At 43.6% G+C, this 26,494-nt stretch overlaps 1 long non-coding RNA gene across 1 annotated transcript; it reads left to right on the top strand.

Annotated features, from left to right (window-relative positions):
• The first annotated feature begins 421 nt into the window (after window positions 1-421).
• LOC142485384 (uncharacterized) lies at window positions 422-11,195 on the top strand. Its single transcript, XR_012798433.1, has 7 exons — window positions 422-520; window positions 3,486-3,605; window positions 4,626-4,721; window positions 6,166-6,269; window positions 7,498-7,608; window positions 10,000-10,119; window positions 11,140-11,195. It is a non-coding gene; the product is annotated as an uncharacterized LOC142485384 (long non-coding RNA).
• The last annotated feature ends 15,299 nt before the right edge of the window (window positions 11,196-26,494 follow it).

The raw sequence follows: 26,494 nt of genomic DNA, 5'->3' as shown, positions 1-26,494 counted from the left end.
GCAGAAGCTCGGAAGAACTCCCTCTCTCCATCCGTGCCTTCCTCCGTTTCACATCTTCTCCCTGTCTCTCTCCCTCCCTTTCCTTGCATCTCCCTGCGTCTTTACGTATACCCAGTCAGTGACGGCTCTGGTCACGTGATGCCTTAATATGGGCTTATCCATATATGTTCATCCACGTCACTAATGTGATGCCCGCACTGTTGCGGAGCTGGTACTTACGACGGGCACTTATTGTTTTATCAGTACTGCATACCTGACTCTACCGGCCTTCTTTCAACACTAGTACAATATGTGCTTCACTACGAGTGAGTGGGGAATATTGGCATCACACAATCACTGTAGAATATGCCATTCAATCCATTTTGAAAATAGTAATGCAATGTGGTTTTGTTTTGTTTGCTTTTTGCAGTAATGAAGAATGGAAAAGTTATATTAAAATTAAATTGGAGGGGAACTAGATTCAGCATTTCATCATGAACTCTGCACTTGTGAGAATTTAACTTCTTGAATACCCTGACAGGTACACGCAACATTAAGACTATAATCTGCTGTGCAAGCTTTCGTGCTATACCTCCCCCTCAGGTTTTGATTTATACATTTGCTCCCTCAATTCATGTCCTCTAATATATGAAAGCTCTCTCCTAGCATTTTCTCTTTACCACAGAACGTCATCCCAATGTAACCTCTCTCTTGTTCTTTCTGCTTGCTGTTTCCTCACTCCTCTGTTAAACTTTTCTAATTTCTCTAACTTCCACACTCCTGCTTTTATCCACATGTTCTCCTCTTTCCTTCCCCTACCTTTGCATGTGTCTACACACTGCACCATTTGTACAGACCTCTATTGCAGCTATTTCTGCACTGCTCAATGAAAAGCACTCATGTACATCCTATTCTCTGCGCCCCCTCTCTCTGCGCCCCCTCTCTCTCTGCACCCCTCTCTCTCTGCGCCCCCTCTCTCTCTGCGCCCCCTCTCTCTCTGCGCCCCCTCTCTCTCTGCGCCCCCTCTCTCTCTGCGCCCCCTCTCTCTCTGCGCCCCCTCTCTCTCTGCGCCCCCTCTCTCTCTGCGCCCCCTCTCTCTCTGCGCCCCCTCTTTCTGCGCCCCCTCTCTCTGCGCCCCCTCTCTCTGCGCCTATCTGTCTCATTCTCTCTACGTCCCTCTCTCTCTACATAGAGCTATCTCTGGCTCTCTCTACACCTATCTCTGTGTCTCCTTCTATGTTTGCTGATGTGTGGGATATCTCTTATAATCTTGAACCTGCTCATATACACATCGGGTCTCCCTGCCTCTGCCTCCCTGCTAAGAGTGTTAACCTATCTAATGTAATCCACATTCCTTTCCTTACTTTTCTCTTCCCTTCTCCTATGCCCTCTGGAATGTCCGTTCTCTGACTAACAAGGCTCTAGTTGTACATGACCTCTTCTGCTCTCATCATTCACAATCAGTCATTCCCCTCACCCCATCTTACCTGTCCCACTGATTTTCCTCTGCTTAATTAAACTCTCCTCTGACATCTACTCTAACCTCTCTGCTCTCTCTCTCTCTCTTTCTGCTTAAACTGACAATCTTATTAACTCTTACAATGCTATCCTCTATATGCCCCTTCAAGCTCTGACACACTCGTCCCTCTAACCCACACCCTTGGCTAAATTCCCAAACATGTTCATCACACTTCCACTCGCTGTTCTTAATGCCTATGAAGGAAATCTCACACTTGATGTTTGATTTTTCTACAGTAAAAATGTCTCCAGTCCTGTATAAAGCTGCTCTCTGGGGCCAAACCACACTACTTTTTTTTCCACATTCATCAACACACAAATTTAATTTACGCTGTCTTTTTTCCCCTGTATTTGACTCCCTCCACTAACCTTCTTCTCACACTTGCCATCCTTCCTTCACTTCTCCTCAAGCATTTGACTACTTCAGAGGCAAGGTGGATGCCACCCACAAGGAGATTCCTTCTGTCCCTTCCCCCTTCTCTCCTTCTACCTAATTCTCCTTCTGCATTTGACTCCTTTTCTTCTCTTACAGAGCTGGAAGCTAATCATCTTCTCTTCTCCCTCTACCACATGCCCTCTAGATCGTATCCCCTCACACCTTACTGCATCTCTTAGTCCCCACTCTCACCCACATCTTCAAGTCCTCCCTATTCTCTGGCTCTTTACCCTCTTACTTTAAGCCTGTAGTGGTCACCCTTTTCTCAGAAACAACCTACACCCTATGTGCCTTACTAACTACCGCCCTATATCCCTCCTGCTGTTTGTCTCCTAATTGCTAGAATGTCAACATTCTTAAATCACATGCCCTCCTGGATCCTTTACAACCTGCCTTTCGTACAGCTCGTTCTACAGACTGTGCTTAAAGCAAATTCCCAAGGTCACTTTTCCCTACTAATCCTACTTGATCTATCTGCTGCGTTTGATGCTCTCAATCACTCTCCTCCTTCATATTCTAAACTCTCTCTTGGTATCCGTAACACAGTTCTATCCTGGTTTTCATCATAACTTTCCTGTCACACATTCTCCATCTCTGTTGCTAACATGTCTTCGTCTTCTATTGATCTGTCTGTGGGTATACATCAGGGCTCTGTTCTGAGATCTCTCTTTCTCTCTACATACTATCATTTGGTGACCTCATCAACTCTTTGTGACAATCCTATAAATAACAAATACAAATATCAGGTCATGGGAATAAGTGATTTGGACATACACTGGCGACACACTTTATTCGAGCTCGGCTAGTCCCACGAATTCTGGTATACCCGGGTGTATTGAGGTTTGTGACTGTTTTCTGCCCGAGTGCATTGAGGTATTTTCCATGCAGGGATTGAAGCATTTTATTCCCGCTGGCTGCAATACTGCACAGTATATATATATATACTGCATTACAATTCATGAATTTATGCCATCTGGTAGACACGCGAAGCATTGCAGCCTATTAAATCCTAATCATTATCATTTCACAGATCAGCCGCCCGTCAGCCAGGCATGAACCCAGGCTGGGAAGGCAAACGCAACGGGGCTTGTCAGAGGTGAGGAGCGGCGCATTCCAGGTATCTGCCAGGTACATACTGGGTATTTGCTCGAATAAAGTGTGTCGGTGCAGTAAAAGTAACATTTCGGAAGTGTGGACAACTAATACATCTTGTAGATTGCCTTTACAGTGTGATGTCATTGATTCAGTAGATTGTGTGCAGACCAGGACTGCAGTACAGTGTCACTCACATGGATGACTTGCGTGGTAGAAGCTCAAGAACAAGGATGTCAAACTCCAGTCCTCGAGGGCAGCAAACAGGCCAGGTTTTCAGGATATCCCTACTGAAAACCTGGCCTGTTTGGGACCCTCGAGGACTGGAGTTTGACATGCATGCTCTAGAAGGAGCACAGCTGTGGGTGGGAGGTGGATTTGCTTTGCATCAAATGGTTTGGAGCAAGGTTTATTGTATGTATTATCATAATAACAATGCAATGCTTAACTTTTATTTCAGGAGGGATGACTGCAGAACAGAAGTGAATATTGAAGCCATGTGTTCCTTTTCTTGCAAAAGAGAAAATTTGAAGGACAGTTGAAGAGAAGGAAAATTACTACACAGAGACAGATAAGCAATGTGTATATTTCTCATTTACCATTTAGTATTTGTCGTTTTATTGACTCCACACAATCCGGCTGCTACGGGTTTCACATTGAATATTTTCATCTCTACTCTACCCCTTCCTGTGATCTGAACCATGCAAGTTTTCGTTGATTCAATACATCATGAGTAGAGGGTGGCTACAGTATGAAGTAAAGACCCAAGGACCACATCTACTACCATTCATAACAAGAACATGTGCAGTAGCGCACAGCTGCAGTTCTATGTGATTGTTATGAAAGGTTGAGGTGGTTCAATTCTATGAATCTGGAGTGGGATGGATCCTGTTTGCATCATATGGTTTCATCTAGGCCAGTAGATTATATAACTCTCAGTACAGGTTACACATGGCATCAGTATTAGTGATTTAAAGAGGAGGAAAGCTTCAATGTGGAGAACAAAGCCAAGTAATGTTGAAGTTACTCCTTTTTCCATTTACTTGGTCAGTCTGTACTGTCTACTCTCCACACAGCTGCTAAGGATCTTCCATTTTAAATACTTTCACCTCCTATTCTGCACTGCTTTGCTGCCCATTATTCAGAGATGCGTTCCAGTCATGTTTAGCACTCTGAATCTCTCTGCAGTCATTGGTTCAGCACATCATGGGTAGAGCATGGCTACAGATACAGCAAGCTATTATTATTTTACCGGCTGATCACCCATAATATTGCATTAAAACATAGAATATCACTTAATTTCCAAAAGATTCAGTGATGCTGATAATGCAGAATCTCACAACATTTCCCATCATAATGCCATAATGCACAAGTGGGAGAAATAATCCTTGCTATATCTGTACATTGTGTGACGTATTACCTCAATGACCAATGAGAGCAAGTACATCTTCTGTATAGAGCGGCTGTGTTATGATGCAGTTATTGATCATCATTGACATAATCACAAGAATCTTATGCAAAGGGAAATTGTCCGCAGCGAAGTGAGATTTCAGCCCCCAAACGTCTGTAATATTAATGCAATGTCTTACTTTTGTTGCAGTGAACACTGAAGAGACGGATCTACTACAACACTGTACAGAATGAGCATACGCTACAAGCAGAAAAATGATCTTGCAGTTGACAGTATGTTGTTCTGGTAATGTGCACAATTATTATTTATGGGCTACACACCACAGTGCTGGACATATTCTGTTAACTTCAACTCTACTCCTAACATGGAGATGTCTTCCTGGTGTTACTGATTCAGTACATCATATGCACAGTGTGGTTATGATATGATGGATTGATTTAATGAACCCACCAACCAATGATGACATCTGCATCATCTTCTGTAAAGTGCAGCTACAGCATGATATTATCAGCATTTGGTGCGGTATAATCAGAGGTATCTATGTGCTTTTGTGCCTGTTTTAAGTCCTCCAGCTTAACGCCCCTACACCTCCCACTACACAGGCATACTTACTTATGCATACACTGACATCTGGCATACCTACACACACCCCAGGGCCACTTCCTTCCCCTGATGTCAGGGAGAGGATGGGCATGCAGAGTGCAGTAAGTCTCCACGTTACTCTGGCCAACAGTCTTGGCCTACCTCCAGCATCTGTCACCCACAACATCTGTTCCCTCCTTGTAAAGTGCTGAACTATCTCACCTGGGTCAGTGCTATAGCTGATCACAGTGCCCGATCAGGATGTCACTGTGACAGGCAGCAGTGCAGATTGACCGGTCAATCAATGCAGTGCCGCAACATATGCACTAAATGAGATTTCCGTGCCCCCAGTCAGGTTACTCCCTGGGCAGTGACCCTGCTCACACCCTCCCCTAGTTCCACCTCTGATCACAATTATCTCTCTTGGAGAGTGTAGCAAATTGGAGTTGGGGGAATCTCACCTCTGCCATGCATGGTCACAATCTGGGCACAGGACCCAAATAGTGGGCAATGTGGCACTTCTTACAGTAGAGAATAAGTAACTTTATTCTTTACTTGTGTATTAAGGACCTTATTTGCATTAAATTCAGTCCACATGGGACCAAGACTTTCTGGCTTACTGAACAAAGTGGAATTGTTTCGTAGAGGGTGGAGAATTGTATTTTATCTGAAATTACCCCCTCTGCACAAAATACAAACAATTATACCCATACAAGTACCTTGTGGAAGTTGTTGCCCTCTATCTTCCTGTGGTCTCTCCCTGTTTCTCACCGTGCCTCCTCCCATTTCCTTGCACCTCTGCGTCTCCGCATATATCCCTATACTCAGAGCCGGCTCCGGTCAGTGACATGGGATGCCCAAATATGAGCATACCCATATATGGGCATCCATGCCACTGACCGGAGCCCGCTCTGTTGCGGATATGGAGAGAGACTGGGAGATTTACATCCCCTTATAATTCATATGGTGCATAGTACCGGCACGTATTGTTTTACCGGTACTGTGTACCTTCCTACTTTCACACTGGTACAGTATATGCTGCAGTGGGACTGAGAGGGATATATTGGTAACACATAGTCATTGTTGGGGGAATTCAATCCATTTTGAAAATAGTAATGAAATGTTTTTTACTTTTCTTTTTTTTCAGTAATGAAGAATGAAACATTTCTGTTAAAATTGAATTGGAGGTGAACTGGATTCATCATCAACTCTGCACCAGTGTGAATTGATGTTCTTTAATGTTCTGATAAGGTACATGCAACATCTCTTCCTCAACCCCTGCACCACTCTCTGCCTCTTGCCTCTCTCTCTCCACCTCCCTGCTAAGCGTATTAACCCATCTAATGTAATCCACATTCCATGTCTCACTTTACTCTTCACTTCTCACGTGCCCTCTGGAATGACTGCTCTCTGACTAACAAGGTCTATTTGTACATGACCTCTTCTGCTCTCATCCACCACCTCTCATTCCCCTCACCCCTTTCCTACTCGATACCTCAGCTTAATTGAACTCTCTCCTCTGACATCTACCCTTATCTCTAACCTCTCCTCACTTTCTGCTTAAACTAACTATCTTGTTAACTTTTACAATGCTATCATCTCCTCCTCCTCCCTCCTCCTCCTCCCTCCTCCATCATATATATGCCCCTTCTAGGCTCTGACACACTCATCCCTCTAAGGCCATGATTATCATGGGCACATGCTTGGTCATCCACAGTGTGTGCGAGCGATGCAGAGCCGCCTCGGACCTCAGTGCAGGGATTGCTGCATACCCCCAGCATCTGTCACCCACAAACAATACACACACTAATACTCCCCACAATACACACTATAATACCTCCTCAATACTAATCTCCCCAATAATATTATAGCTCCAAACACAATATACACAACACCCTTACACAAGATACACAATCTAGTACTCTCCTCTGCACCTCTACACACAATATAATACTCCCACACACACAATATACACACTACCCTCCTACCCCCATAAAATACAACCAATAATACACACACACTTTGTGGATGTTGGGACCAGCTCCCGGCATGCACCAGTGAAAGAGAGAGGCCCGCAGAAGCTCGGAAGAACTCCCTCCATCCGTGCCTTCCTCCGTTTCACATCTTCTCCCTGTCTCTCTCCCTCCCTTTCCTTGCATCTCCCTGCGTCTTTACGTATACCCAGTCAGTGACGGCTCTGGTCACGTGATGCCTTAATATGGGCTTATCCATATATGTTCATCCACGTCACTAATGTGATGCCCGCACTGTTGCGGAGCTGGTACTTACGACGGGCACTTATTGTTTTATCAATACTGCGTACCTGACTCTACCGGCCTACTTTCAACACTAGTACAATATGTGCTTCACTACGAGTGAGTGGGGAATATTGGCATCACACAGTCACTGTTGAATATGCCATTCAATCCATTTTGAAAATAGTAATGCAATGTGGTTTTGTTTTGTTTGCTTTTTGCAGTAATGAAGAATGGAAAAGTTATATTAAAATTAAATTGGAGGGGGACTAGATTCAGCATTTCATCATGAACTCTGCACTTGTGAGAATTTAACTTCTTGAATACCCTGACAGGTACACGCAACATTAAGACTATAATCTGCTGTGCAAGCTTTCGTGCTATACCTCCCCCTCAGGTTTTGATTTATACATTTGCTCCCTCAATTCATGTCCTCTAATATTTGAAAGCTCTCTCCTAGCATTTTCTCTTTACCACAGAACGTCATCCCAATGTAACCTCTCTCTTGTTCTTTCTGCTTGCTGTTTCCTCACTCCTCTGTTAAACTTTTCTAATTTCTCTAACTTCCACACTCCTGCTTTTATCCACATGTTCTCCTCTTTCCTTCCCCTACCTTTGCATGTGTCTACACACTGCACCATTTGTACAGACCTCTATTGCAGCTATTTCTGCACTGCTCAATGAAAAGCACTCTTTAATATCCTATTCTCTGTGCCCCCTCTCTCTGCGCCCCCTCTTTTGGCGCCTCCTCTCTCTGCGCCCCCTCTCTCTGCGCCTATCTGTCTCATTCTCTCTACGTCCCTCTCTCTCTACATAGAGCTATCTCTGTCTCTCTCTACACCTATCTCTGTGTCTCCTTCTATGTTTGCTGATGTGTGGGATATCTCTTATAATCTTGAACCTGCTCATATACACATCGGGCCTCCCTGCCTCTGCCTCCCTGCTAAGAGTGTTAACCTATCTAATGTAATCCACATTCCTTTCCTTACTTTTCTCTTCCCTTCTCCTATGCCATCTGGAATGCCCGTTCTCTGACTAACAAGGCTCTAGTTGTACATGACCTCTTCTGCTCTCATCATTCACAATCAGTCATTCCCCTCACCCCATCTTACCTGTCCCACTGATTTTCCTCTGCTTAATTAAACTCTCCTCTGACATCTACTCTAACCTCTCTCTCTCTTTCCGCTTAAACTAACAATCTTATTAACTCTTACAATGCTATCCTCCTATCTATATGCCCCCTCTAGGCTCTGACACACTTGTCCCTCTAGCCCACACCCTTGGCTAAATTCCCAAACATGTTCATCACACTTCCACTCGCTGTTCTTAATGCCTATGAAGGAAATCACACAATTGATATTTGATTTTTCTACAGTAAAAATGTCTCCAGTCCTGTATAAAGCTGCTCTTTGGGGCCAAACCACACTACTTTTTTTTCACATTCATCAACACTCAAATTTAATTTACGCTGTCTTTTTTTCCCTGTATTTGACTCCCTCCACTAACCTTCTCCTCACACTTGCCATCCTTCCTTCACTTCTCCTCAAGCATTTGACTACTTCAGAGGCAAGGTGGATGCCACCCACAAGGAGATTCCTTCTGTCCCTTCCCCCTTCTCTCCTTCTACCTAATTCTCCTTCTGCATTTGACTCCTTTTCTTCTCTTACAGAGCTGGAAGCTAATCATCTTCTCTTCTCCCTCTACCACATGCCCTCTAGATCGTATCCCCTCACACCTTACTGCATCTCTTAGTCCCCACTCTCACCCACATCTTCAATTCCTCCTTATTCTCTGGCTCTTTACCCTCTTACTTTAAGCCTGTAGTGGTCACCCTTTTCTCAGAAACAACCTACACCCTATGTGCCTTACTAACTACCGCCCTGTATCCCTCCTGCTGTTTGTCTCCTAATTGCTAGAATGTCAACATTCTTAAATCACATTCCCTCCTGGATCCTTTACAACCTGCCTTTCGTACAGCTCGTTCTACAGACTGTGCTTAAAGCAAATTCCCAAGGTCACTTTTCCCTACTAATCCTACTTGATCTATCTGCTGCGTTTGATGCTCTCAATCACTCTCCTCCTTCATATTCTAAACTCTCTCTTGGTATCCGTAACACAGTTCTATCCTGGTTTTCATCATAACTTTCCTGTCACACATTCTCCATCTCTGTTGCTAACATGTCTTCGTCTTCTATTGATCTGTCTGTGGGTATACATCAGGGCTCTGTTCTGAGATCTCTCTTTCTCTCTACATACTATCATTTGGTGACCTCATCAACTCTTTGTGACAATCCTATAAATAACAAATACAAATATCAGGTCATGGGAATAAGTAATTTGGACATAAAAGTAACATTTCGGAAGTGTGGACAACTAATACATCTTGTAGATTGCCTTTACAGTGTGATGTCATTGATTCAGTAGATTGTGTGCAGACCAGGACTGCAGTACAGTGTCACTCACATGGATGACTTGCGTGGTAGAAGCTCAAGAACAAGGATGTCAAACTCCAGTCCTCGAGGGCAGCAAACAGGCCAGGTTTTCAGGATATCCCTACTGAAAACCTGGCCTGTTTGGGACCCTCGAGGACTGGAGTTTGACATGCATGCTCTAGAAGGAGCACAGCTGTGGGTGGGAGGTGGATTTGCTTTGCATCAAATGGTTTGGAGCAAGGTTTATTGTATGTATTATCATAATAACAATGCAATGCTTAACTTTTATTTCAGGAGGGATGACTGCAGAACAGAAGTGAATATTGAAGCCATGTGTTCCTTTTCTTGCAAAAGAGAAAATTTGAAGGACAGTTGAAGAGAAGGAAAATTACTACACAGAGACAGATAAGCAATGTGTATATTTCTCATTTACCATTTAGTATTTGTCGTTTTATTGACTCCATACAATCCGGCTGCTACGGGTTTCACATTGAATATTTTCATCTCTACTCTACCCCTTCCTGTGATCTGAACCATGCAAGTTTTCGTTGATTCAATACATCATGAGTAGAGGGTGGCTACAGTATGAAGTAAAGACCCAAGGACCACATCTACTACCATTCATAACAAGAACATGTGCAGTAGCGCACAGCTGCAGTTCTATGTGATTGTTATGAAAGGTTGAGGTGGTTCAATTCTATGAATCTGGAGTGGGATGGATCCTGTTTGCATCATATGGTTTCATCTAGGCCAGTAGATTATATAACTCTCAGTACAGGTTACACATGGCATCAGTATTAGTGATTTAAAGAGGAGGAAAGCTTCAATGTGGAGAACAAAGCCAAGTAATGTTGAAGTTACTCCTTTTACCATTTACTTGGTCAGTCTGTACTGTCTACTCTCCACACAGCTGCTAAGGATCTTCCATTTTAAATACTTTCACCTCCTATTCTGCACTGCTTTGCTGCCCATTATTCAGAGATGCGTTCCAGTCATGTTTACCACTCTGAATCTCTCTGCAGTCATTGGTTCAGCACATCATGGGTAGAGCATGGCTACAGATACAGCAAGCTATTATTATTTTACCGGCTGATCACCCATAATATTGCATTAAAACCTAGAATATCACTTAATTTCCAAAAGATTCAGTGATGCTGATAATGCAGAATCTCACAACATTTCCCATCATAATGCCATAATGCACAAGTGGGAGAAATAATCCTTGCTATATCTGTACATTGTGTGACGTATTACCTCAATGACCAATGAGAGCAAGTACATCTTCTGTATAGAGCGGCTGTGTTATGATGCAGTTATTGATCATCATTGACATAATCACAAGAATCTTATGCAAAGGGAAATTGTCCGCAGCGAAGTGAGATTTCAGCCCCCAAACGTCTGTAATATTAATGCAATGTCTTACTTTTGTTGCAGTGAACACTGAAGAGACGGATCTACTACAACACTGTACAGGATGAGCATATGCTACAAGCAGCAAAATGATCTTGCAGTTGACAGTATGTTGTTCTGGTAATGTGCACAATTATTATTTATGGGCTACACACCACAGTGCTGGACATATTCTGTTAACTTCAACTCTACTCCTAACATGGAGATGTCTTCCTGGTGTTACTGATTCAGTACATCATATGCACAGTGTGGTTATGATATGATGGATTGATTTAATGAACCCACCAACCAATGATGACATCTGCATCATCTTCTGTAAAGTGCAGCTACAGCATGATATTATCAGCATTTGGTGCGGTATAATCAGAGGTATCTATGTGCTTTTGTGCCTGTTTTAAGTCCTCCAGCTTAACGCCCCTACACCTCCCACTACACAGGCATACTTACTTATGCATACACTGACATCTGGCATACCTACACACACCCCAGGGCCACTTCCTTCCCCTGATGTCAGGGAGAGGATGGGCATGCAGAGTGCAGTAAGTCTCCACGTTACTCTGGCCAACAGTCTTGGCCTACCTCCAGCATCTGTCACCCACAACATCTGTTCCCTCCTTGTAAAGTGCTGAACTATCTCACCTGGGTCAGTGCTATAGCTGATCACAGTGCCCGATCAGGATGTCACTGTGACAGGCAGCAGTGCAGATTGACCGGTCAATCAATGCAGTGCCGCAACATATGCACTAAATGAGATTTCCGTGCCCCCAGTCAGGTTACTCCCTGGGCAGTGACCCTGCTCACACCCTCCCCTAGTTCCACCTCTGATCACAATTATCTCTCTTGGAGAGTGTAGCAAATTGGAGTTGGGGGAATCTCACCTCTGCCATGCATGGTCACAATCTGGGCACAGGACCCAAATAGTGGGCAATGTGGCACTTCTTACAGTAGAGAATAAGTAACTTTATTCTTTACTTGTGTATTAAGGACCTTATTTGCATTAAATTCAGTCCACATGGGACCAAGACTTTCTGGCTTACTGAACAAAGTGGAATTGTTTCGTAGAGGGTGGAGAATTGTATTTTATCTGAAATTACCCCCTCTGCACAAAATACAAACAATTATACCCATACAAGTACCTTGTGGAAGTTGTTGCCCTCTATCTTCCTGTGGTCTCTCCCTGTTTCTCACCGTGCCTCCTCCCATTTCCTTGCACCTCTGCGTCTCCGCATATATCCCTATACTCAGAGCCGGCTCCGGTCAGTGACATGGGATGCCCAAATATGAGCATACCCATATATGGGCATCCATGCCACTGACCGGAGCCCGCTCTGTTGCGGATATGGAGAGAGACTGGGAGATTTACATCCCCTTATAATTCATATGGTGCATAGTACCGGCACGTATTGTTTTACCGGTACTGTGTACCTTCCTACTTTCACACTGGTACAGTATATGCTGCAGTGGGACTGAGAGGGATATATTGGTAACACATAGTCATTGTTGGGGGAATTCAATCCATTTTGAAAATAGTAATGAAATGTTTTTTACTTTTCTTTTTTTTCAGTAATGAAGAATGAAACATTTCTGTTAAAATTGAATTGGAGGTGAACTGGATTCATCATCAACTCTGCACCAGTGTGAATTGATGTTCTTTAATGTTCTGATAAGGTACATGCAACATCTCTTCCTCAACCCCTGCACCACTCTCTGCCTCTTGCCTCTCTCTCTCCACCTCCCTGCTAAGCGTATTAACCCATCTAATGTAATCCACATTCCATGTCTCACTTTACTCTTCACTTCTCACGTGCCCTCTGGAATGACTGCTCTCTGACTAACAAGGTCTATTTGTACATGACCTCTTCTGCTCTCATCCACCACCTCTCATTCCCCTCACCCCTTTCCTACTCGATACCTCAGCTTAATTGAACTCTCTCCTCTGACATCTACCCTTATCTCTAACCTCTCCTCACTTTCTGCTTAAACTAACTATCTTGTTAACTTTTACAATGCTATCATCTCCTCCTCCTCCCTCCTCCTCCTCCCTCCTCCATCATATATATGCCCCTTCTAGGCTCTGACACACTCATCCCTCTAAGGCCATGATTATCATGGGCACATGCTTGGTCATCCACAGTGTGTGCGAGCGATGCAGAGCCGCCTCGGACCTCAGTGCAGGGATTGCTGCATACCCCCAGCATCTGTCACCCACAAACAATACACACACTAATACTCCCCACAATACACACTATAATACCTCCTCAATACTAATCTCCCCAATAATATTATAGCTCCAAACACAATATACACAACACCCTTACACAAGATACACAATCTAGTACTCTCCTCTGCACCTCTACACACAATATAATACTCCCACACACACAATATACACACTACCCTCCTACCCCCATAAAATACAACCAATAATACACACACACTTTGTGGATGTTGGGACCAGCTACCGGCATGCACCAGTGAAAGAGAGAGGCCCGCAGAAGCTCGGAAGAACTCCCTCCATCCGTGCCTTCCTCCGTTTCACATCTTCTCCCTGTCTCTCTCCCTCCCTTTCCTTCCATCTCCCTGCGTCTTTACGTATACCCAGTCAGTGACGGCTCTGGTCACGTGATGCCTTAATATGGGCTTATCCATATATGTTCATCCACGTCACTAATGTGATGCCCGCACTGTTGCGGAGCTGGTACTTACGACCGGCACTTATTGTTTTATCAGTACTGCGTACCTGACTCTACCGGCCTACTTTCAACACTAGTACAATATGTGCTTCACTACGAGTGAGTGGGGAATATTGGCATCACACAGTCACTGTTGAATATGCCATTCAATCCATTTTGAAAATAGTAATGCAATGTGGTTTTGTTTTGTTTGCTTTTTGCAGTAATGAAGAATGGAAAAGTTATATTAAAATTAAATTGGAGGGGGACTAGATTCAGCATTTCATCATGAACTCTGCACTTGTGAGAATTTAACTTCTTGAATACCCTGACAGGTACACGCAACATTAAGACTATAATCTGCTGTGCAAGCTTTCGTGCTATACCTCCCCCTCAGGTTTTGATTTATACATTTGCTCCCTCAATTCATGTCCTCTAATATTTGAAAGCTCTCTCCTAGCATTTTCTCTTTACCACAGAACGTCATCCCAATGTAACCTCTCTCTTGTTCTTTCTGCTTGCTGTTTCCTCACTCCTCTGTTAAACTTTTCTAATTTCTCTAACTTCCACACTCCTGCTTTTATCCACATGTTCTCCTCTTTCCTTCCCCTACCTTTGCATGTGTCTACACACTGCACCATTTGTACAGACCTCTATTGCAGCTATTTCTGCACTGCTCAATGAAAAGCACTCTTTAATATCCTATTCTCTGTGCCCCCTCTCTCTGCGCCCCCTCTTTTGGCGCCTCCTCTCTCTGCGCCCCCTCTCTCTGCGCCTATCTGTCTCATTCTCTCTACGTCCCTCTCTCTCTACATAGAGCTATCTCTGTCTCTCTCTACACCTATCTCTGTGTCTCCTTCTATGTTTGCTGATGTGTGGGATATCTCTTATAATCTTGAACCTGCTCATATACACATCGGGCCTCCCTGCCTCTGCCTCCCTGCTAAGAGTGTTAACCTATCTAATGTAATCCACATTCCTTTCCTTACTTTTCTCTTCCCTTCTCCTATGCCATCTGGAATGCCCGTTCTCTGACTAACAAGGCTCTAGTTGTACATGACCTCTTCTGCTCTCATCATTCACAATCAGTCATTCCCCTCACCCCATCTTACCTGTCCCACTGATTTTCCTCTGCTTAATTAAACTCTCCTCTGACATCTACTCTAACCTCTCTCTCTCTTTCCGCTTAAACTAACAATCTTATTAACTCTTACAATGCTATCCTCCTATCTATATGCCCCCTCTAGGCTCTGACACACTTGTCCCTCTAGCCCACACCCTTGGCTAAATTCCCAAACATGTTCATCACACTTCCACTCGCTGTTCTTAATGCCTATGAAGGAAATCACACAATTGATATTTGATTTTTCTACAGTAAAAATGTCTCCAGTCCTGTATAAAGCTGCTCTTTGGGGCCAAACCACACTACTTTTTTTTCACATTCATCAACACTCAAATTTAATTTACGCTGTCTTTTTTTCCCTGTATTTGACTCCCTCCACTAACCTTCTCCTCACACTTGCCATCCTTCCTTCACTTCTCCTCAAGCATTTGACTACTTCAGAGGCAAGGTGGATGCCACCCACAAGGAGATTCCTTCTGTCCCTTCCCCCTTCTCTCCTTCTACCTAATTCTCCTTCTGCATTTGACTCCTTTTCTTCTCTTACAGAGCTGGAAGCTAATCATCTTCTCTTCTCCCTCTACCACATGCCCTCTAGATCGTATCCCCTCACACCTTACTGCATCTCTTAGTCCCCACTCTCACCCACATCTTCAATTCCTCCTTATTCTCTGGCTCTTTACCCTCTTACTTTAAGCCTGTAGTGGTCACCCTTTTCTCAGAAACAACCTACACCCTATGTGCCTTACTAACTACCGCCCTGTATCCCTCCTGCTGTTTGTCTCCTAATTGCTAGAATGTCAACATTCTTAAATCACATTCCCTCCTGGATCCTTTACAACCTGCCTTTCGTACAGCTCGTTCTACAGACTGTGCTTAAAGCAAATTCCCAAGGTCACTTTTCCCTACTAATCCTACTTGATCTATCTGCTGCGTTTGATGCTCTCAATCACTCTCCTCCTTCATATTCTAAACTCTCTCTTGGTATCCGTAACACAGTTCTATCCTGGTTTTCATCATAACTTTCCTGTCACACATTCTCCATCTCTGTTGCTAACATGTCTTCGTCTTCTATTGATCTGTCTGTGGGTATACATCAGGGCTCTGTTCTGAGATCTCTCTTTCTCTCTACATACTATCATTTGGTGACCTCATCAACTCTTTGTGACAATCCTATAAATAACAAATACAAATATCAGGTCATGGGAATAAGTGATTTGGACATAAAAGTAACATTTCGGAAGTGTGGACAACTAATACATCTTGTAGATTGCCTTTACAGTGTGATGTCATTGATTCAGTAGATTGTGTGCAGACCAGGACTGCAGTACAGTGTCACTCACATGGATGACTTGCGTGGTAGAAGCTCAAGAACAAGGATGTCAAACTCCAGTCCTCGAGGGCAGCAAACAGGCCAGGTTTTCAGGATATCCCTACTGAAAACCTGGCCTGTTTGGGACCCTCGAGGACTGGAGTTTGACATGCATGCTCTAGAAGGAGCACAGCTGTGGGTGGGAGGTGGATTTGCTTTGCATCAAATGGTTTGGAGCAAGGTTTATTGTATGTATTATCATAATAACAATGCAATGCTTAACTTTTATTTCAGGAGGGATGACTGCAGAACAGAAGTGAATATTGAAGCCATGTGTTCCTTTTCTTGCAAAAGAGAAAATTTGAAGGACAGTTGAAGAGAAGGAAAATTACTACACAGAGACAGATAAGCAATGTGTATATTTCTCATTTACCATTTAGTATTTGTCGTTTTATTGACTCCACACAATCCGGCTGCTACGGGTTTCACATTGAATATTTTCATCTCTACTCTACCCCTTCCTGTGATCTGAACCATGCAAGTTTTCGTTGATTCAATACATCATGAGTAGAGGGTGGCTACAGTATGAAGTAAAGACCCAAGGACCACATCTACTACCATTCATAACAAGAACATGTGCAGTAGCGCACAGCTGCAGTTCTATGTGATTGTTATGAAAGGTTGAGGTGGTTCAATTCTATGAATCTGGAGTGGGATGGATCCTGTTTGCATCATATGGTTTCATCTAGGCCAGTAGATTATATAACTCTCAGTACAGGTTACACATGGCATCAGTATTAGTGATTTAAAGAGGAGGAAAGCTTCAATGTGGAGAACAAAGCCAAGTAATGTTGAAGTTACTCCTTTTACCATTTACTTGGTCAGTCTGTACTGTCTACTCTCCACACAGCTGCTAAGGATCTTCCATTTTAAATACTTTCACCTCCTATTCTGCACTGCTTTGCTGCCCATTATTCAGAGATGCGTTCCAGTCATGTTTACCACTCTGAATCTCTCTGCAGTCATTGGTTCAGCACATCATGGGTAGAGCATGGCTACAGATACAGCAAGCTATTATTATTTTACCGGCTGATCACCCATAATATTGCATTAAAACCTAGAATATCACTTAATTTCCAAAAGATTCAGTGATGCTGATAATGCAGAATCTCACAACATTTCCCATCATAATGCCATAATGCACAAGTGGGAGAAATAATCCTTGCTATATCTGTACATTGTGTGACGTATTACCTCAATGACCAATGAGAGCAAGTACATCTTCTGTATAGAGCGGCTGTGTTATGATGCAGTTATTGATCATCATTGACATAATCACAAGAATCTTATGCAAAGGGAAATTGTCCGCAGCGAAGTGAGATTTCAGCCCCCAAACGTCTGTAATATTAATGCAATGTCTTACTTTTGTTGCAGTGAACACTGAAGAGACGGATCTACTACAACACTGTACAGGATGAGCATATGCTACAAGCAGCAAAATGATCTTGCAGTTGACAGTATGTTGTTCTGGTAATGTGCACAATTATTATTTATGGGCTACACACCACAGTGCTGGACATATTCTGTTAACTTCAACTCTACTCCTAACATGGAGATGTCTTCCTGGTGTTACTGATTCAGTACATCATATGCACAGTGTGGTTATGATATGATGGATTGATTTAATGAACCCACCAACCAATGATGACATCTGCATCATCTTCTGTAAAGTGCAGCTACAGCATGATATTATCAGCATTTGGTGCGGTATAATCAGAGGTATCTATGTGCTTTTGTGCCTGTTTTAAGTCCTCCAGCTTAACGCCCCTACACCTCCCACTACACAGGCATACTTACTTATGCATACACTGACATCTGGCATACCTACACACACCCCAGGGCCACTTCCTTCCCCTGATGTCAGGGAGAGGATGGGCATGCAGAGTGCAGTAAGTCTCCACGTTACTCTGGCCAACAGTCTTGGCCTACCTCCAGCATCTGTCACCCACAACATCTGTTCCCTCCTTGTAAAGTGCTGAACTATCTCACCTGGGTCAGTGCTATAGCTGATCACAGTGCCCGATCAGGATGTCACTGTGACAGGCAGCAGTGCAGATTGACCGGTCAATCAATGCAGTGCCGCAACATATGCACTAAATGAGATTTCCGTGCCCCCAGTCAGGTTACTCCCTGGGCAGTGACCCTGCTCACACCCTCCCCTAGTTCCACCTCTGATCACAATTATCTCTCTTGGAGAGTGTAGCAAATTGGAGTTGGGGGAATCTCACCTCTGCCATGCATGGTCACAATCTGGGCACAGGACCCAAATAGTGGGCAATGTGGCACTTCTTACAGTAGAGAATAAGTAACTTTATTCTTTACTTGTGTATTAAGGACCTTATTTGCATTAAATTCAGTCCACATGGGACCAAGACTTTCTGGCTTACTGAACAAAGTGGAATTGTTTCGTAGAGGGTGGAGAATTGTATTTTATCTGAAATTACCCCCTCTGCACAAAATACAAACAATTATACCCATACAAGTACCTTGTGGAAGTTGTTGCCCTCTATCTTCCTGTGGTCTCTCCCTGTTTCTCACCGTGCCTCCTCCCATTTCCTTGCACCTCTGCGTCTCCGCATATATCCCTATACTCAGAGCCGGCTCCGGTCAGTGACATGGGATGCCCAAATATGAGCATACCCATATATGGGCATCCATGCCACTGACCGGAGCCCGCTCTGTTGCGGATATGGAGAGAGACTGGGAGATTTACATCCCCTTATAATTCATATGGTGCATAGTACCGGCACGTATTGTTTTACCGGTACTGTGTACCTTCCTACTTTCACACTGGTACAGTATATGCTGCAGTGGGACTGAGAGGGATATATTGGTAACACATAGTCATTGTTGGGGGAATTCAATCCATTTTGAAAATAGTAATGAAATGTTTTTTACTTTTCTTTTTTTTCAGTAATGAAGAATGAAACATTTCTGTTAAAATTGAATTGGAGGTGAACTGGATTCATCATCAACTCTGCACCAGTGTGAATTGATGTTCTTTAATGTTCTGATAAGGTACATGCAACATCTCTTCCTCAACCCCTGCACCACTCTCTGCCTCTTGCCTCTCTCTCTCCACCTCCCTGCTAAGCGTATTAACCCATCTAATGTAATCCACATTCCATGTCTCACTTTACTCTTCACTTCTCACGTGCCCTCTGGAATGACTGCTCTCTGACTAACAAGGTCTATTTGTACATGACCTCTTCTGCTCTCATCCACCACCTCTCATTCCCCTCACCCCTTTCCTACTCGATACCTCAGCTTAATTGAACTCTCTCCTCTGACATCTACCCTTATCTCTAACCTCTCCTCACTTTCTGCTTAAACTAACTATCTTGTTAACTTTTACAATGCTATCATCTCCTCCTCCTCCCTCCTCCTCCTCCCTCCTCCATCATATATATGCCCCTTCTAGGCTCTGACACACTCATCCCTCTAAGGCCATGATTATCATGGGCACATGCTTGGTCATCCACAGTGTGTGCGAGCGATGCAGAGCCGCCTCGGACCTCAGTGCAGGGATTGCTGCATACCCCCAGCATCTGTCACCCACAAACAATACACACACTAATACTCCCCACAATACACACTATAATACCTCCTCAATACTAATCTCCCCAATAATATTATAGCTCCAAACACAATATACACAACACCCTTACACAAGATACACAATCTAGTACTCTCCTCTGCACCTCTACACACAATATAATACTCCCACACACACAATATACACACTACCCTCCTACCCCCATAAAATACAACCAATAATACACACACACTTTGTGGATGTTGGGACCAGCTACCGGCATGCACCAGTGAAAGAGAGAGGCCCGCAGAAGCTCGGAAGAACTCCCTCCATCCGTGCCTTCCTCCGTTTCACATCTTCTCCCTGTCTCTCTCCCTCCCTTTCCTTGCATCTCCCTGCGTCTTTACGTATACCCAGTCAGTGACGGCTCTGGTCACGTGATGCCTTAATATGGGCTTATCCATATATGTTCATCCACGTCACTAATGTGATGCCCGCACTGTTGCGGAGCTGGTACTTACGACGGGCACTTATTGTTTTATCAGTACTGCGTACCTGACTCTACCGGCCTACTTTCAACACTAGTACAATATGTGCTTCACTACGAGTGAGTGGGGAATATTGGCATCACACAGTCACTGTTGAATATGCCATTCAATCCATTTTGAAAATAGTAATGCAATGTGGTTTTGTTTTGTTTGCTTTTTGCAGTAATGAAGAATGGAAAAGTTATATTAAAATTAAATTGGAGGGGGACTAGATTCAGCATTTCATCATGAACTCTGCACTTGTGAGAATTTAACTTCTTGAATACCCTGACAGGTACACGCAACATTAAGACTATAATCTGCTGTGCAAGCTTTCGTGCTATACCTCCCCCTCAGGTTTTGATTTATACATTTGCTCCCTCAATTCATGTCCTCTAATATTTGAAAGCTCTCTCCTAGCATTTTCTCTTTACCACAGAACGTCATCCCAATGTAACCTCTCTCTTGTTCTTTCTGCTTGCTGTTTCCTCACTCCTCTGTTAAACTTTTCTAATTTCTCTAACTTCCACACTCCTGCTTTTATCCACATGTTCTCCTCTTTCCTTCCCCTACCTTTGCATGTGTCTACACACTGCACCATTTGTACAGACCTCTATTGCAGCTATTCCCCCTCTTTTGGCGCCTCCTCTCTCTGCGCCCCCTCTCTCTGCGCCTATCTGTCTCATTCTCTCTACGTCCCTCTCTCTCTACATAGAGCTATCTCTGTCTCTCTCTACACCTATCTCTGTGTCTCCTTCTATGTTTGCTGATGTGTGGGATATCTCTTATAATCTTGAACCTGCTCATATACACATCGGGCCTCCCTGCCTCTGCCTCCCTGCTAAGAGTGTTAACCTATCTAATGTAATCCACATTCCTTTCCTTACTTTTCTCTTCCCTTCTCCTATGCCATCTGGAATGTCCGTTCTCTGACTAACAAGGCTCTAGTTGTACATGACCTCTTCTGCTCTCATCATTCACAATCAGTCATTCCCCTCACCCCATCTTACCTGTCCCACTGATTTTCCACTGCTTAATTAAACTCTCCTCTGACATCTACTCTAACCTCTCTCTCTCTTTCCGCTTAAACTAACAATCTTATTAACTCTTACAATGCTATCCTCCTATCTATATGCCCCCTCTAGGCTCTGACACACTTGTCCCTCTAGCCCACACCCTTGGCTAAATTCCCAAACATGTTCATCACACTTCCACTCGCTGTTCTTAATGCCTATGAAGGAAATCACACAATTGATATTTGATTTTTCTACAGTAAAAATGTCTCCAGTCCTGTATAAAGCTGCTCTCTGGGGCCAAACCACACTACTTTTTTTTCCACATTCATCAACACACAAATTTAATTTACGCTGTCTTTTTTCCCCTGTATTTGACTCCCTCCACTAACCTTCTTCTCACACTTGCCATCCTTCCTTCACTTCTCCTCAAGCATTTGACTACTTCAGAGGCAAGGTGGATGCCACCCACAAGGAGATTCCTTCTGTCCCTTCCCCCTTCTCTCCTTCTACCTAATTCTCCTTCTGCGTTTGACTCCTTTTCTTCTCTTACAGAGCTGGAAGCTAATCATCTTCTCTTCTCCCTCTACCACATGCCCTCTAGATCGTATCCCCTCACACCTTACTGCATCTCTTAGTCCCCACTCTCACCCACATCTTCAATTCCTCCCTATTCTCTGGCTCTTTACCCTCTTACTTTAAGCCTGTAGTGGTCACCCTTTTCTCAGAAACAACCTACACCCTATGTGCCTTACTAACTACCGCCCTGTATCCCTCCTGCTGTTTGTCTCCTAATTGCTAGAATGTCAACATTCTTAAATCACATTCCCTCCTGGATCCTTTACAACCTGCCTTTCGTACAGCTCGTTCTACAGACTGTGCTTAAAGCAAATTCCCAAGGTCACTTTTCCCTACTAATCCTACTTGATCTATCTGCTGCGTTTGATGCTCTCAATCACTCTCCTCCTTCATATTCTAAACTCTCTCTTGGTATCCGTAACACAGTTCTATCCTGGTTTTCATCATAACTTTCCTGTCACACATTCTCCATCTCTGTTGCTAACATGTCTTCGTCTTCTATTGATCTGTCTGTGGGTATACATCAGGGCTCTGTTCTGAGATCTCTCTTTCTCTCTACATACTATCATTTGGTGACCTCATCAACTCTTTGTGACAATCCTATAAATAACAAATACAAATATCAGGTCATGGGAATAAGTGATTTGGACATAAAAGTAACATTTCGGAAGTGTGGACAACTAATACATCTTGTAGATTGCCTTTACAGTGTGATGTCATTGATTCAGTAGATTGTGTGCAGACCAGGACTGCAGTACAGTGTCACTCACATGGATGACTTGCGTGGTAGAAGCTCAAGAACAAGGATGTCAAACTCCAGTCCTCGAGGGCAGCAAACAGGCCAGGTTTTCAGGATATCCCTACTGAAAACCTGGCCTGTTTGGGACCCTCGAGGACTGGAGTTTGACATGCATGCTCTAGAAGGAGCACAGCTGTGGGTGGGAGGTGGATTTGCTTTGCATCAAATGGTTTGGAGCAAGGTTTATTGTATGTATTATCATAATAACAATGCAATGCTTAACTTTTATTTCAGGAGGGATGACTGCAGAACAGAAGTGAATATTGAAGCCATGTGTTCCTTTTCTTGCAAAAGAGAAAATTTGAAGGACAGTTGAAGAGAAGGAAAATTACTACACAGAGACAGATAAGCAATGTGTATATTTCTCATTTACCATTTAGTATTTGTCGTTTTATTGACTCCACACAATCCGGCTGCTACGGGTTTCACATTGAATATTTTCATCTCTACTCTACCCCTTCCTGTGATCTGAACCATGCAAGTTTTCGTTGATTCAATACATCATGAGTAGAGGGTGGCTACAGTATGAAGTAAAGACCCAAGGACCACATCTACTACCATTCATAACAAGAACATGTGCAGTAGCGCACAGCTGCAGTTCTATGTGATTGTTATGAAAGGTTGAGGTGGTTCAATTCTATGAATCTGGAGTGGGATGGATCCTGTTTGCATCATATGGTTTCATCTAGGCCAGTAGATTATATAACTCTCAGTACAGGTTACACATGGCATCAGTATTAGTGATTTAAAGAGGAGGAAAGCTTCAATGTGGAGAACAAAGCCAAGTAATGTTGAAGTTACTCCTTTTACCATTTACTTGGTCAGTCTGTACTGTCTACTCTCCACACAGCTGCTAAGGATCTTCCATTTTAAATACTTTCACCTCCTATTCTGCACTGCTTTGCTGCCCATTATTCAGAGATGCGTTCCAGTCATGTTTACCACTCTGAATCTCTCTGCAGTCATTGGTTCAGCACATCATGGGTAGAGCATGGCTACAGATACAGCAAGCTATTATTATTTTACCGGCTGATCACCCATAATATTGCATTAAAACATAGAATATCACTTAATTTCCAAAAGATTCAGTGATGCTGATAATGCAGAATCTCACAACATTTCCCATCATAATGCCATAATGCACAAGTGGGAGAAATAATCCTTGCTATATCTGTACATTGTGTGACGTATTACCTCAATGACCAATGAGAGCAAGTACATCTTCTGTATAGAGCGGCTGTGTTATGATGCAGTTATTGATCATCATTGACATAATCACAAGAATCTTATGCAAAGGGAAATTGTCCGCAGCGAAGTGAGATTTCAGCCCCCAAACGTCTGTAATATTAATGCAATGTCTTACTTTTGTTGCAGTGAACACTGAAGAGACGGATCTACTACAACACTGTACAGGATGAGCATATGCTACAAGCAGCAAAATGATCTTGCAGTTGACAGTATGTTGTTCTGGTAATGTGCACAATTATTATTTATGGGCTACACACCACAGTGCTGGACATATTCTGTTAACTTCAACTCTACTCCTAACATGGAGATGTCTTCCTGGTGTTACTGATTCAGTACATCATATGCACAGTGTGGTTATGATATGATGGATTGATTTAATGAACCCACCAACCAATGATGACATCTGCATCATCTTCTGTAAAGTGCAGCTACAGCATGATATTATCAGCATTTGGTGCGGTATAATCAGAGGTATCTATGTGCTTTTGTGCCTGTTTTAAGTCCTCCAGCTTAACGCCCCTACACCTCCCACTACACAGGCATACTTACTTATGCATACACTGACATCTGGCATACCTACACACACCCCAGGGCCACTTCCTTCCCCTGATGTCAGGGAGAGGATGGGCATGCAGAGTGCAGTAAGTCTCCACGTTACTCTGGCCAACAGTCTTGGCCTACCTCCAGCATCTGTCACCCACAACATCTGTTCCCTCCTTGTAAAGTGCTGAACTATCTCACCTGGGTCAGTGCTATAGCTGATCACAGTGCCCGATCAGGATGTCACTGTGACAGGCAGCAGTGCAGATTGACCGGTCAATCAATGCAGTGCCGCAACATATGCACTAAATGAGATTTCCGTGCCCCCAGTCAGGTTACTCCCTGGGCAGTGACCCTGCTCACACCCTCCCCTAGTTCCACCTCTGATCACAATTATCTCTCTTGGAGAGTGTAGCAAATTGGAGTTGGGGGAATCTCACCTCTGCCATGCATGGTCACAATCTGGGCACAGGACCCAAATAGTGGGCAATGTGGCACTTCTTACAGTAGAGAATAAGTAACTTTATTCTTTACTTGTGTATTAAGGACCTTATTTGCATTAAATTCAGTCCACATGGGACCAAGACTTTCTGGCTTACTGAACAAAGTGGAATTGTTTCGTAGAGGGTGGAGAATTGTATTTTATCTGAAATTACCCCCTCTGCACAAAATACAAACAATTATACCCATACAAGTACCTTGTGGAAGTTGTTGCCCTCTATCTTCCTGTGGTCTCTCCCTGTTTCTCACCGTGCCTCCTCCCATTTCCTTGCACCTCTGCGTCTCCGCATATATCCCTATACTCAGAGCCGGCTCCGGTCAGTGACATGGGATGCCCAAATATGAGCATACCCATATATGGGCATCCATGCCACTGACCGGAGCCCGCTCTGTTGCGGATATGGAGAGAGACTGGGAGATTTACATCCCCTTATAATTCATATGGTGCATAGTACCGGCACGTATTGTTTTACCGGTACTGTGTACCTTCCTACTTTCACACTGGTACAGTATATGCTGCAGTGGGACTGAGAGGGATATATTGGTAACACATAGTCATTGTTGGGGGAATTCAATCCATTTTGAAAATAGTAATGAAATGTTTTTTACTTTTCTTTTTTTTCAGTAATGAAGAATGAAACATTTCTGTTAAAATTGAATTGGAGGTGAACTGGATTCATCATCAACTCTGCACCAGTGTGAATTGATGTTCTTTAATGTTCTGATAAGGTACATGCAACATCTCTTCCTCAACCCCTGCACCACTCTCTGCCTCTTGCCTCTCTCTCTCCACCTCCCTGCTAAGCGTATTAACCCATCTAATGTAATCCACATTCCATGTCTCACTTTACTCTTCACTTCTCACGTGCCCTCTGGAATGACTGCTCTCTGACTAACAAGGTCTATTTGTACATGACCTCTTCTGCTCTCATCCACCACCTCTCATTCCCCTCACCCCTTTCCTACTCGATACCTCAGCTTAATTGAACTCTCTCCTCTGACATCTACCCTTATCTCTAACCTCTCCTCACTTTCTGCTTAAACTAACTATCTTGTTAACTTTTACAATGCTATCATCTCCTCCTCCTCCCTCCTCCTCCTCCCTCCTCCATCATATATATGCCCCTTCTAGGCTCTGACACACTCATCCCTCTAAGGCCATGATTATCATGGGCACATGCTTGGTCATCCACAGTGTGTGCGAGCGATGCAGAGCCGCCTCGGACCTCAGTGCAGGGATTGCTGCATACCCCCAGCATCTGTCACCCACAAACAATACACACACTAATACTCCCCACAATACACACTATAATACCTCCTCAATACTAATCTCCCCAATAATATTATAGCTCCAAACACAATATACACAACACCCTTACACAAGATACACAATCTAGTACTCTCCTCTGCACCTCTACACACAATATAATACTCCCACACACACAATATACACACTACCCTCCTACCCCCATA

This window comes from Ascaphus truei, unplaced genomic scaffold (genome assembly GCF_040206685.1).
Source record: "Ascaphus truei isolate aAscTru1 unplaced genomic scaffold, aAscTru1.hap1 HAP1_SCAFFOLD_578, whole genome shotgun sequence".
Classification (NCBI taxonomy): domain Eukaryota; kingdom Metazoa; phylum Chordata; class Amphibia; order Anura; family Ascaphidae; genus Ascaphus; species Ascaphus truei.
This window is presented reverse-complemented; position numbering and strand designations above follow the sequence as displayed.